Below are 13,351 nucleotides of genomic sequence, written 5' to 3'. Positions count from 1 at the left end.
CGTAGAAAAACGCGCGCCGGGCATGCCGCCGATGCCGCCGCGTCGTCCGTCAAACCGGAAGCTGCTAGCAGACGGCGCGCCCCACAATTCCCTGCGAATGCTCGTTTTACGGGTCACCTATTGGACTTGCCAGTTTGAACCAGCTAGGCCCACCTTACATTCCCAGCTGAGTCTAATTGGACTACCAATAGGAATAAACTAGCTAGAACGTAACCTACTGGGAAATCATACTTTCAGTTTATGAACCCATTTTTGGAATGAGCTATAGCTATATATGCATGCAGTACTAAGGCTACAGCAAACCTGTTTCTGACAGCTGGAATCCTATTTAGGTTTGCTTTGTGGGGTATATATGTGTATTGGTATTGCCCATTGGTGCAATTGGTCATTCCAACCAATTGCTTTCAAACCAATTGACACCCATTGGGTACAATTGGTCACTCCAACCAAAAACCAATTGGTCACGTTCCAGTTGGTTCAATTGGTCCAGTTATGTACTAATTTGCGACTGGAAATTTTCCAATTGGTACCAATTGGAAATTTCCTAACTGGAGTCAATTGCTTTTTTTGACAGGGCGGTGCCCACACGTCACCCACGCGCTGGCTCTCGCGATCTCCAGATTAGTGAGGCAGTCGCGCTGGACTTCGCTCCGTTTGCAACGTGAGACAGATTGGCCGCGTCAGCCAATATAACGCGAAAGGAAATAACATATAGAGCTGCGCTGAAATTTCACATTAGGGAGTATCGTAATTGTTGGTAATTTTTTTTTTTCTTTTGCAGTATCTCGAGAGCTAAAACGACACAGTTGCCAGGCAGTGTGAACGACTCGGCATTTCGGCAGGAGGAATTTCCGGTGGCTGTAGACGCTATAAAATGTGGTTGCTTTGTTATTGTACAAGCATAACTTACTAACACAGATTATCGTATACACCAGATTATAGGTCGAGTGGGAATATAGGTTGACCCCCTAAGTTTAGGTGAAAAAAAAGAGGAAAAAAAAAGGAAAACAACCAAAATCGCTCACACACATTATTTTCGAAACGGCACCGTTCACCTACCACCGGGGCTGTAGAAATTTGTAGCAGCACTGTCCTCGGAAGAGGAATTCAACAAGAGCGGACACTCCCATAGAGCCCAGTGGCCGAACTGACTGCAGCGCGCCAAGCGGGTCGTTATCAATACCTGAACCACACTTCCGGTTTCGGTTTTGGACGCGCACGTTTTGAACACTAGCTGGCACGCGTTACGCCAGCTGTGCCATTGGCTTTCTTTTTTATTTGTTCTTTCTATTGCTCAACCGTGCGTGGTATTGGTGCGGAATCGTTTTATTTGGCAAAAATTATTGCGAACGATCTAAACAAGCCCCATCGAATTCGTGTCATGAGCAATTTCACAAAGTAGATGCAAGACGCCTTGTAAAATGAGGAATGTTTATTTTGCTCTATATAAATACTCGGTCCGGGGTTTTTGTGCATTCATCCAACGTTGTGACCCTAGGTATGCAGTAGTTCCCGTACGAAGCTCCACCGGACAATATCATCTGCAAAAAAAAAAAAAGGTAAATACAAGCATGTGTCATTTTGGTATTTAGACATAGGAAAACTGCGTGTAGAGGCGAAACGTGCGGAAGCGGTGAATGGGCGGCATTACAAACAAAAGCAATTCGCTTTTACATACATGGCATAGAAAATATCCGACTCATCCCAAACAATACCATAAAATATGAAAACAACTTATTTACAAGCATTCCCCCATTCCCGGGCATTATTCCCCTGCACTTTAATGGCACAAATACACGGGCGGCTTCGCGTTTCCAAAACTTGGCCTCAGGCGTCGCGATGGTACGCTATGTGCACAGATAGACGCAACAGAGGCTTACCTCCTGTCCCCTCCATAGCCAAATAATGTTTTCACCACCCCACCAGCCGGTCCATGCTAGACGCTCGTAGAATGACTTCTACTCGCATTCAAGACAATGCATGAATGTAAAATCCGCTTTTAATCCTTTAGAAGATGGAATTTTCGAATTACAACTTTCTGATTGTTATGTACCTCTGCGTTATCTTTTGCGCGTTTTGCCGCCGCAAGAAAAATAACGCACTTCCATGATGTCACTCTTGGCAATCGCTCATCTCGTTTTCGACAAGCGTGAGTACCGAAAGAGTTGCGGGGCCACAGAAACGTCACAAACTTGTCCATTAAGATTAATTACACGCCCAAACTAACTTTGTCACCACGGCCGAGCTGCTTATCGCTAACTGCGTCACAATGCCCTGTAGGCCAGCGTGCCTCAAAATTAAGCACCCGAAAAAGTTACGAAATTACTTTTCAGTAATGCCTGGCGTCAGGAATGTGTCACAAACTTCTAGTAAATTGCACTACACTACGCACCACGGCCAAGTTGGTTCTCGCTAACTACGTCACAGCGCCCTGTGCGGCCAGTGTGCCTCAAAAGTACCGAAATAAGTTACAATTCCCTAGGAAGCATCGGAAACGTGTCCCATCAGGATTCATTAACTCAAATTAACAACGCCAGGACGGTCGAGTTGTTTTTCGCTAACTGCGTCATAAGTCTCGGTCCCGTACGTAAGCCAAGTTGCGTCGGACACTGTGAAACAAAATTTCTCACGTCGCCGTAGTACAATAGTGCAGTGGTGCCATGTCTAAGTGCTGAAGGAACGCAATAATACGCCGGGAGCCCAAGAAACCAGGCTACATTAAAAAAGGATAGTAGTTTATCAGCTCTCTAAACTTGTAAATGTAGCAGCACCGCAACGCGCAGAACTGTTGTCGACGCCGTCGGCGTTTTGCCCGCGTTCGCACCGAACGCGCGCGGCGTTGGTGGGCTGTGCCGGTGCCTCTGACGGCGGCTCCGAGGTTTTCGCCGAGATCAGAACGGGACCTCGCGAGCAGTCGATCGGAAGTCTTTACCACCTTCTCGCCTCGCAACGTTTTATATAAATACGCATTTGGTGCCGCAGCTAAACGAGTTTCCTCCTCCCTTCCCCCCACGGCCTTTCGCGCGACGGAATGAGTCGCGTTTGCTCTCCGCCGTGGGTTCGCTACCCGTGAGAGAGAGAGAGAGAGAGAGATTGTGGTTGTGAAGAGGAAGAGGCGCTATTCCTCTTCACAACCACATCGGGGAGTGAAAGCGTGCGTCCCTCGCGCGCTTTCACGGCGCTGAGCCGTGCTCCCTCAAGGGCTGCAGAAGATAGCGCCAACCTTTCCCTTTCCCTCAAGAACCAATTATCATCACTCGCACATATAGCACACGGCGCGCGGCGACGATTTCATCGCCGTTGGACTTCATACGGAACCTCACGGGACGGCGGCACCGACGGCAGAAATCCGCTTGGGGTGTCCATATAGTTGGTATCGCAATAAAAGAAAAACCGGCAGATCCCACGCCCTGTGGGAATCGATGTTATGCGAAGTAGTGTGCGGGGAGCGTACCAAGTTAACGAAACGGCCATGAAGAGCACCAAGACGTAGGTGGCTCTTTCATGACCTACATGATACGCATGTCATGACATTCATGTCATGAGTCCTCCAGAGTCCCTTTAGCTACACCTAAAAGACCTTAAGACGAAAGCCTTAGTCATGCTCATGATTATGACTTCGACCTTTAGCATTTTTCTTCACTTAGTACAACATCCGAACCCATTACATTGGTTTTTGAGTGTTATCTTTGTTCGCTGAGTCGTTCGCATTTGTGCTGAGTCATTCCCATGATTATGACTTCTACCATCATCTTTTAGTGTTTCCTCACTAAGTGCCCACGTCCAAACCCATTCAGTGGTTTTTGAGTAGTAATCTTTTTTCGCTGAGTCATTTCATTTTTGCTGAGTCATGCTCATGTTCTATGACTTCTAAAACCATCCTTAGTGTTTCCCTTCACTTGGTACCCACGTCCGAAACCATTTCAGTGGTTTTTGAGTGTTCATCTTTTTTCGCTGAGTCAGTGTCATTTTTGCTCAATCATGGTCATGACTATGACTTCTACCATCATCCTTTAGTGTTTCCTTCACATAGTGCCCACGTACCCACGTCCGAACCCATTTAAGTGGTTTTTGAGTATTAATCTTTTTTCGCTGAGTCATTTTTGCTGAGTGATGGTCATGCGTATGACCTATCACAATCGTTTAGTGTTTCCTTTCCCTAGTGCCCATGTCCGAACCCATTTCAGTGGTTTTTGAGTATTAATCTTTTTTCGCTGAGTCATTGTCATTTTGGCTCAGTCATGGTCATGACTATGATTTCTACCATCATCTTTTAGTGTTTCCTTCACTTAGTGCCCTCGTCCAAAGCCATTCCAGTGGTTTTTGAGTGTTAGTGCTTTTTCGCTGAGTCATTGTCATTTATGCCGAGTCATGCGCATCCTTCTACCAGCATCCTTTAGTTTTCCTTCACTTAGTACCCACGTCCTAACTCATTTCAATGGTTTTTGAGTGTCGATATTTTATTGCGATAGCAATTATATAGACACTTGAACCGGATTTCTGCCGTCGCCGTCGTCGTCGCCGCCGTCGTCGTCGCCGCCGTGTGGTTCCCATAGATAAACTCTTCGCCGCGCGCCGTATGCCCGAGCGGAAGCGTGCGGGGACGCGTGCTATCACGGAGAGCGAACGCACTCATCTCCCACGCGCAAGCAAGGAAGCAGGAAGCCAGCGCCGGAGGAGCGGGGAGGGGGGGGGGGGCGCACTTCTACTCTGCCAACACCGCGGTCGTCCGTACCGTCTCTTATCTCCACACGGCTCTGACCTTTATGCGCCGTGCATTCGCCGCTCAGTTTCCGTTGAAGCGATAGGCCGCACGTACCTTCGCCCGCTGCAGCGTATGCTTGCTGCCAGCGTTTTGACAGTCGTTGTCTGCAGTCATTCAGTGTGATCTATTCGTGTTTGTTTGTGCGCGCTCACACCACGCTTGTTCATTCAGTTAGTAATAGTCGGGCCACATTTTACCAACGCACGCTACACATGCAATGCTGCCCGGATCGGCAGTGCAGCGCTACAGGTGTGTCCCTTCGCACGCGCTGCCCACGGGAATCGCTTCTCATCAACACCACCGTTTCACACGCGCCTTCTCGTGGTCATCGAGTCTCTCTTCATGTCGGTCTACTTACGCCGCAGCACACCTGCTTACTTAATCAGCTCATGTTTACTACAATTCATATTGCTACCAAAGCCGCTCACCTTACTTCGTATGACATTGCTGTGTTGCTATCGCATTCAATGCTTCGCCCTTAGGGCGAAACTGTGAGTGAGTGAGTGAGTGAGTGAGTGAGTGAGTGAGTGAGTGAGTGAGTGAGTGAGTGAGTGAGTGAGTGAGTGAGTGAGTGAGTGAGTGAGTGAGTGAGTGAGTGAGTGACTTTATTGGGTCCACAATAGACGCGAGTAAACTCGACGTCACCTGGCTAGGCCCACTCGGGGACCATCAGGTCAAACCTGATGGCCCTCTCGCGGGCCCTCTGGACTGCCAGGATTTGAGAGGTCTGATCCTGGGCCTTAATAAGCATCATCATTTCCTCTTGGGTGAAAGGGGGACCGGCAAATGCGCAGCCCCACAGGACATGCTCGAAGTCCGCATAACCACCACACAGGGGCAGTCCGGGCTTGGGAACCGTTCGGGGTACATTGTGTGCAGTGCTGCAGGGCTTGGGTAAGTGCTGGGTAAGTGCGAAACTGTGACATTTTTTCGCTGGGTCATTGTCATGACATATAATTTATGTTCGTCATATACTCTTGTCATAGCATGCCAATTTTGGTACATATCAAGTTAACGAAACGACCACGAGAGCACAAAGATGTAGGCTGCTAGATTGATACTGTCAAAGGAGCAAATGTTCGCAGACAGACGGGTCGCCGAACAGGCGAGCTCTCACACGCGCAGCCGTCCTCGCTCGCTTCGTTGGCGTGTCTGGCGCATCATTGGCCTGTCGTTAGGTAACGTAAGAAAATTAAGTCGCGAAGTGTAAGTTAATTTTTACGCAAAACGTTTACTTTTCGCGGCAAAGAATTGCAAAAATAAAACAATGTCTGTTAACCATATTTTACTTTTTTTTTTCGATGCTCGCGACAGCTATCCGACGAGCGTCAGTGCTAGCGTGACGTGTTTTCTGCTGCCAGTTTTTGTCGAGTGTCCCCTCTTGTTCAATTTCTTTCTCTATGAGACCACCGTTTGTCGCTGGTCGCTTCTAGTACAGCTCCTCGCGCAAGCTCCATGGCTTTGCAGCGATTATATGTGTGACAGTGTTGTACGGAAGGGGCGTGTTCCTGGAACTAGTTCCTTTAGAGAGGAACGGAGGAATGCCGCAGTCCGTTAAGTGTCAGTGGAACTGTAACGGTACAGTGCCTAGAGTATAATTAAGTATATTCTAGGCACTGTAGTAAACGGTAACTCGTTAGGTTTACGAAGGAACGGCAGAGGGAACGGCGTTCCTTCTGTCACGGCAGCTGCATGGATAAAAAAAAAAGGTGCGACCTGCCGCGTGCATCAAAAACGGTGTGATCCGCCGCGGCGCCAGACGTCGGGGGTTGTTGTCGATCTGGCATCGGCATAGCAAATGCGCCAGGAATGCCGCGCGTGGAAGCCGACGCGTTTCATCGCCGTTTGGCCCAGCCAAGGGGCCGACAATGCAACAACGGCTGTCACGTTCGCTCCCATTGCAGCGTGCCCGACGCGGCAGGCACGCACCTTTTTTAAGATGCAAAGCATCTTATGGTCGGGGCTATGTCACTCGATCCCTCCCTCCCTCCGCCGTGCGGGCGTCCACACCCGCACTGCGCATCCTCCTTCCCCTCCTCTCGGCATTCCTCCTCTCCTATCCGGATTGCGCAACGAATGGCAACACCTGCGGCTCCGCGCGCGATAATGCGAAGCAGCTTAGGTTAGAGGCGCAACGGTAGGCGCCCCAGAGGCACGTGCCGGCAACAGTCACCAACGGCGCGCATTCGGTGAGAACGCGGGCAAAACGCCGACGGCATCGACAACATGCAGTTCTGCGCGTTGCTGGTGCTGCTACATGTCCAAGTTTATACAGCTGATAAAACTACCTTGAGTCGACCCCATGGCTGCTTCGCATACTACTCAGGGTTCCCCGACGGGAAGATGGTGTAATTTTTTTTTATCCAGTGTCGTGCTTCTGTAAACGTTCCACGGCATTGAAAAGACGCACGCACGTACGCAGCACATCATAAAGGGCGGATGGGCGACCGCGTGAGGCGCAAACTACTACCGCAATGCCTGTCACGTGACTATGGTGCATTCTAACAGTGGAAGTCTAGCTAAGCATGGTTGGGACTACTTAGGCTTAGTCAGTCATCGATAGCCAATCAATAGCTAATCGATAATCGATCAATAATCAATATATTCCGGAAAATGCTGGGGATGACTTGGTAGTGGTTAGCCTACCAAAATACGTAGCCAATATCTTGTGATAGCCAATTAATAGCTAATCGATAATCGACAAATAATCAGTAAATTCCGGGAAATGCCGGGGATGACTTGGTAGTGCTTAGCCTAGCTCAAATACTGGCCAATACCTTGCAATAGCCAATAAATAGCCAATCGATAATTCATCAATAATAAATAAATTCCGGAAAATGCTGGCAGGGATTGGTAGTGCTTAGCTTAGCCCAAAAGCCAGGACTAGCTAGGTGACCATCAGCTCCGCTGTCTCTACCATTGCGCTTCCAGTGCAAGCTACGGTAATTTTTTTTTTCGTGAGTTCTCCGTTAAATGTTTACAGTGAAGATATGGCTAGGATCCCGGATATTATGGTGTCCGCACGGAAAAACTATCATCATCAGCAACTAGCCAGCTGCGTCTTCTTCCACAGCTGGCTAGTTGAATTGCGCGAACGCGCTCGTGCCACTGCTAACACGTACGTCATCATCTTCCACAGCTGGCTCCGTTGCCGCTGATCATTCTAGCTTAGAATTTCACTTCTCTTCTGTCGTCGTAATAGGAAGTCCTCTGCTTGTATGGGGGTATGAGCCATTGCTTAAGGGGGCAAGAGCCATTCATTGTCTTACGTGATGGACAGATTTAATAACAGAGGTGATATGCGAATGTGTCTGCGTACCTATCGTCGCCGTGACCACCGATCAGGACAATAAATATGTCTTACCTTTGTTCAAAATTCTGTGTCACCTCTGTGCCGAGCAGTAAACAGCTTCGCTGGTCATTCACCTTCAGAGAGTGGAATGGCTCATGAATTTTTTTTTATGACTAGGCTTCAAGATTGTCACGTGACGCTCCCCTCCTGCAGTTTCTTCCGGCATGCCGCCGATAAATGCTGACGTCAGAATCGTAGCGCCACTCGTGGGACTTCGCGGCGGATGGAAAATTTCCATTCCTCACGTGACTCGCATTCGTCATGACCATATATCAACCAATCCTATCGAACATTCATTGCCAACGAAATGCTGACGAAAAAACGGGTTCGTCTGTCAGACACCAACATCGAGATGCAACATTTGCCGAGTTCAAACAATGGACTTTACTAAAATGCAAATATGGATTTTGGACATGTTTTTCCCACTCATACTGCAATATTGAATCAGCATTCATTAAACGCTTACTGTATTGCTCATTTTTCTGCCATTTCTTGTGCAAGAAATTCAATTATATTGTCGGGTGCATGTGAGCAACTTTATATTTGCACATCTGAAGCGCAGTATCCTGACTGCGCATTTGCAGACCAAAGTGGAAAGTGCCATATGTGTTACACTTGTAATAGACGACACCAAAGTTGCAGTTAGACATGTCTGGAGTAATGTCCGGTGTTCCTTGAAAAAATTCGTCTGGAAGCGTTTCTTTGGATTCTTTTTCTCTCCCGATAATCTGTTGCCGGTGACGTTCAAATTCGTATAATATACGTAGTTCAATGTTAGTTTTAAATTGTTCCTTTATTTCGCCTCAGGATTATCCGACACTAGATTCACGTTACATGGCGCGTCACCAATTTGTCCACCATCATATCCATCTCGTAAATGCAGCTATCGGCAAAGCCGACGAGCAGGGGAGCAGAGCTGTTGCCCAAAGATACGACATGCACGAGTCGTGCATCAGAGAATGGAGACTGTTTTACAAATAACTGACACTATATTTTAATTTTAAAATACTAAAATGTAACATCAATGTAACGTGCAAGTTCCAGTGTTAAAGTTTAACTGGAACGCGTTCTTTCGCATTAAGGAACTTGTAATGGAAACTCATTTCAGATTGGGAAGGAACGAGGAATGACCTTTCGTTCCTGCTTTAGAGGAACGCGTACAACACTGATGCATGGACACCGACAGCGAGTGCGCACGCAGTTCCCACACAAAGGTCCGCGAGAGGCTGCCGGGATGAACCGCACTACGCCCACGACATGACGTTTTTGCACGGGCTGCACGTGAGCAGCCTTCCTTTCTGCACTCTCCAATACTGCATGCTTTTGTTCAAACGCATTCCCGTTCATTCGTTTGCTTCGCAAGGTTGCCACAGGTTGCCAGACGACGACTCGCATTCGGGCTAAAGATCGCTATATAAGACGAGGGTGACTTTAGCTTGTTTTTGTCATGAAAACAAGCTAAGTCACCCCTCGTCTTGTCATGACTTATATCCCGGTTTATATGGTAACCCATTACTGTTGAGTCTTATTGTGAAGTTGCATCTTACACGAGAATACTTGTTTATGCTTTATAGTAGTATAAGCATATATTTGTTATGTACTGATATCGCTAAGAAAATTGGGTATCTACTTTGTTATGTCCGTAAACTTTTTATATCTGTTTGTTATATTGAGGTATGACTGTGCTCCTTTTTAGTGTGTTTTAGTATCCCTTTAAGCTTTCAAGTAGTAGTAGTAGTTATTGTATTTAGAAGGACAAAGGATAAGCAAAGGAAAGGCCACGACCATGGTACTGTCTCACTTTACAGGAACAGCTGAATTGTCCCGCGGCCGTGGCAGAGATGCAGAGCAAGATAGTAGAGGTATTGGAGAAGAAAGTTGGAGTTGAAGAGACATATTGTAGAGAAAATAGGAGGAAATATAGTGAAAATAGAGGGACGTAACTACAGATACTGAAAAAGTAAACAAGATCAACTAATTAGTGTTTTAATGCAATAAGACCATCATACTTAAGTGTGTAAGGCAGGAAAGTATGAACTGGGAGAAAATATAGGTTTACTGTGATAAGATCCTTATTGGCTGAAGTGTTGCACCATGTGGTCTTTCACGCACCTTGGTCTTATTAGAGATGTTGAGCATGAAACTATGAAATGTGCAACTTTAATTATGTTTATGATTACGTGTGAATTTTCAGATTGTGCTTGCCATGCCCTACGACAACCCCATCCCCGGGTTCCGCAACAACGTTGTCAACACCATGCGCCTGTGGTCATGCAAGTCGCCCATCAAATTCAACCTTCGCTTCTGTAAGTGTCTTGTGTGGGCAATCATGTCAGATTATCTTTCTGTAGTTCGTGATAATGGGAGTGACAGTGGTTCCTATTGTTGTTGTACTGACTCTCGTAGCCTGAACAACTCAGCCTACAAATCAGCCTGAACAACTCAATCTACAAACTTTTTATAGCCTGAACCTACTTGTGTAATCAGTGTTAAAATCTGTCAATAATATAGGTTGCCATTAATGAGTCTTATCCTCCAAATTATCTTGAAGCAGTTAATGAGTAATAAAGTGTTAATGCAGCTTCCTTCGGTTGCCACAAATCATGAAGTACTGAGGAAAAAACACAGTACCAGGGTACTATTAGTATAACCAAAATTAGATTCATGGAACTAAATTGGGTTTAAAGTTCAAAATTTTTAATGTTAGAAGTCAGCATTGAGATATGGCGTGGCAAGATCTGGAGGAATCTCTATAGACCTTTTCTCTAAACATACTACATATAGATTGCAGTTGTTACCATGATATACAGCGGCAGTGTACAGTGGATTCTTGTTGATACGATCTTCACGGGAACCGGAAAATAAAGCGCATCATCCGAAAATCGTATCATCCAACCAAATCATATTATCTGGAAAAGAAGAAGAAACGTATTATCCCGAAAAACGTATTCTGCAGAATCGCATCAACGAGATTCTGCTGTAGTTGTAGTTGAGTTTTTGCTCTTCCGAGGGAATCGAAGATAGGACAAAAGGCATCAAAATTTTCTTAGTAATGCAATATTCGTATCAAGCATCAAATTATTATCAGAAATAGTTTGTGAATGGTGCGTTGCATTGGCCTTTGAGCCACTGGATGCTTTGTGTTAGTTCTTTTTGGCACATCTGGATGTGGCAGCACTTTAGACAAGTGCTGCACCTGAATCTGTGCAGTCAACAACGGTGACTACATTCAGGCCGTCCTCGACCGGAACCTGGCAGAGAACATCTCCAGGGTGCTCTACACCCAATGACAATGTGAGTCTAGTGAAACTTGTTGGGTGAGTTGGCACTTTGAAGCCATAGGAGATAGGCATTGAAACCAAATCCAGGCACACATAGTAACGCACATGCACATGCATACTCACACATGCATATAGACACTCTCACATATTACTCGCACAAGCACATTACACTCTCAAACACATACCGTACATGCACACACAAGCAAGACAGGCACAAGAAAGATTGCATACAAATGGGAAACAAGCACTTTTTAGTCTTCCCTGCATGTATGGTTAGGTAACCAGTCAGCTATGACAATGGGAGACCTGTTTGTGGTGTCTTAACCAAAAGTTCGAAGTAGTTTTTAGCCCTAATTTGAAGTAGAAGCTTTACCTTTGGGCCAACTCTGATTTCCCTATACCCTTGAACCCACTATTTCAACATTGAAGTGCCAAGAAAATTCTATTGTTATGACCTGGTCACACTAAAAGCAACGACGGGACAGACATGAAAACATTTTAATTAGAGAAAAAGAAGCACAGTCAAACACACTTTTTAACATTACTGGGTTTTAACAATACTACATAAAAAAAAGTTAAAGCAAAATACCGGAAAAGATAAAGAAATTAATGTGCTGCTCTGGCAGCTCGTGTATTTTTTTTAAAGGGCCCCTCATTAGGCCCTATTGCAAATTTTAGTTATACACTGGAAGTTCTGGAACGCCGTCTAGGGATCGTCTTATGGAAATACTTTTCAGATCGTTTTATATATTATTGGAGGAGATAAAAGAGAAGAACTTGAATGCCATGTTAGCATACCGCCAGGAAGCGAGCGCGACTCTCAACAGAGACATTCTCTGCCTTGAGTAGCGTCCGCAAGTGACGTTCCCTTTCCCGCTTCTCCCATATGTCCTGAAGTCGAGCGACCACGTCGGATTCATCGGATGAGCCCAGCCTCCTCTTTCCCTCTTCTCTTCCTTTTTCTTTTTTGCTGCGCAGCGCATTTTCAGTGGCGGCATTGAGCGTTCCACATTGGAGAAATTACCAAAGTCATGTGTCATGGGGAGTGATGCTGCTAGCACTGCATTTTACGTTGCGGCATTTGTGCATGTTAGATTGACTGTCTGGCTGGGAGCAGAGCTTCCCCCAGAAAGAGGGCACACGACTTTTGGTTTGTAACTCCAGCTGTTGTTGCAACACGCAGCGCTGTAATACTTTGCAGACATGGTCAGCAGCATGTCAAGAATGCACTGCACTTCACTGTTTAAAATGACTAAACCTGGTGAGGGATCCTTTAAGACAAGGTCTTCTTGGCGTCTTCAGATCAATTTGGGTTCATGCGATCTGGGTGTCTAACCACTTCGTCTCTCAAGTTAGACAGTTTGAGGCTTTTTAGTGCATGTAGGACAACGTAAAAGTCATCAAGCTGAAGCTTGAAGCAAAAAAGACGCACCAACTTAGCATGGAGCTATTCATGGAGCAGTAATTAGCGAAAGGACAAAATAGAATTAGATGCGCTCGTTCAAACTGCACATGCCTAGAACCGAAACCAAACTGTGGCTTTACCCAACGAGACATTTGGGCCGATTCCGGAGATAGCACAATCGAAAAATGTGGCCAACCTTGAAGGTAGTGCAGTTTAAAGAGAAAGTAAAGGTTAAGTAAAGGGCTCTATGCATAGTCGTGACACATGGGCACTCTAAAGTCCTTTGAACTAATTAGAGGCATCTACTGGAAAAGTATTCAACGAGGTGACACACTTCAAGGTAGAATCTCCTTTCTTGTAAAGGTCCCTTGTGGAAGGAGATACAGTAGAACACCGCTGAAACGTTTTTCGCGGGACCATAAAAAAAAAATCTTAAGAGCCGGGAAACGCAAGAGCTGAGAAACAAGAAAAAATGAGAAATGAGAGTAGTGGTGAACTGCACACAACATTACTTTAATTCTTACGTTAGAAAAAAGGTCGCTGTTTTG

General features: G+C 46.1%; 1 protein-coding gene, 1 long non-coding RNA gene and 1 pseudogene across 6 annotated transcripts in view; 2 read left to right on the top strand and 1 right to left on the bottom strand.

Moving 5' to 3' along the window:
• The window catches only part of LOC119457972 (glycogen phosphorylase-like), a 211,371-nt gene that overhangs the window by 79,172 nt on the left and 118,848 nt on the right, over window positions 1-13,351 (top strand). The window lies entirely within an intron of this gene.
• LOC125946726 (uncharacterized) overlaps window positions 1-13,351 on the bottom strand; it is a 94,943-nt gene that overhangs the window by 31,563 nt on the left and 50,029 nt on the right. The gene's annotated exons all lie outside the window — the stretch shown is intronic.
• LOC119457974 (glycogen phosphorylase-like) overlaps window positions 1-13,351 on the top strand; it is an 86,379-nt pseudogene that overhangs the window by 23,009 nt on the left and 50,019 nt on the right.

This window comes from Dermacentor silvarum, chromosome 7 (assembly GCF_013339745.2).
Source record: "Dermacentor silvarum isolate Dsil-2018 chromosome 7, BIME_Dsil_1.4, whole genome shotgun sequence".
Classification (NCBI taxonomy): Eukaryota; Metazoa; Arthropoda; class Arachnida; order Ixodida; family Ixodidae; genus Dermacentor; species Dermacentor silvarum.
The sequence above is the reverse complement of the archived record's forward strand: the minus strand, read 5'-3'. Positions and strand labels throughout refer to the sequence as shown.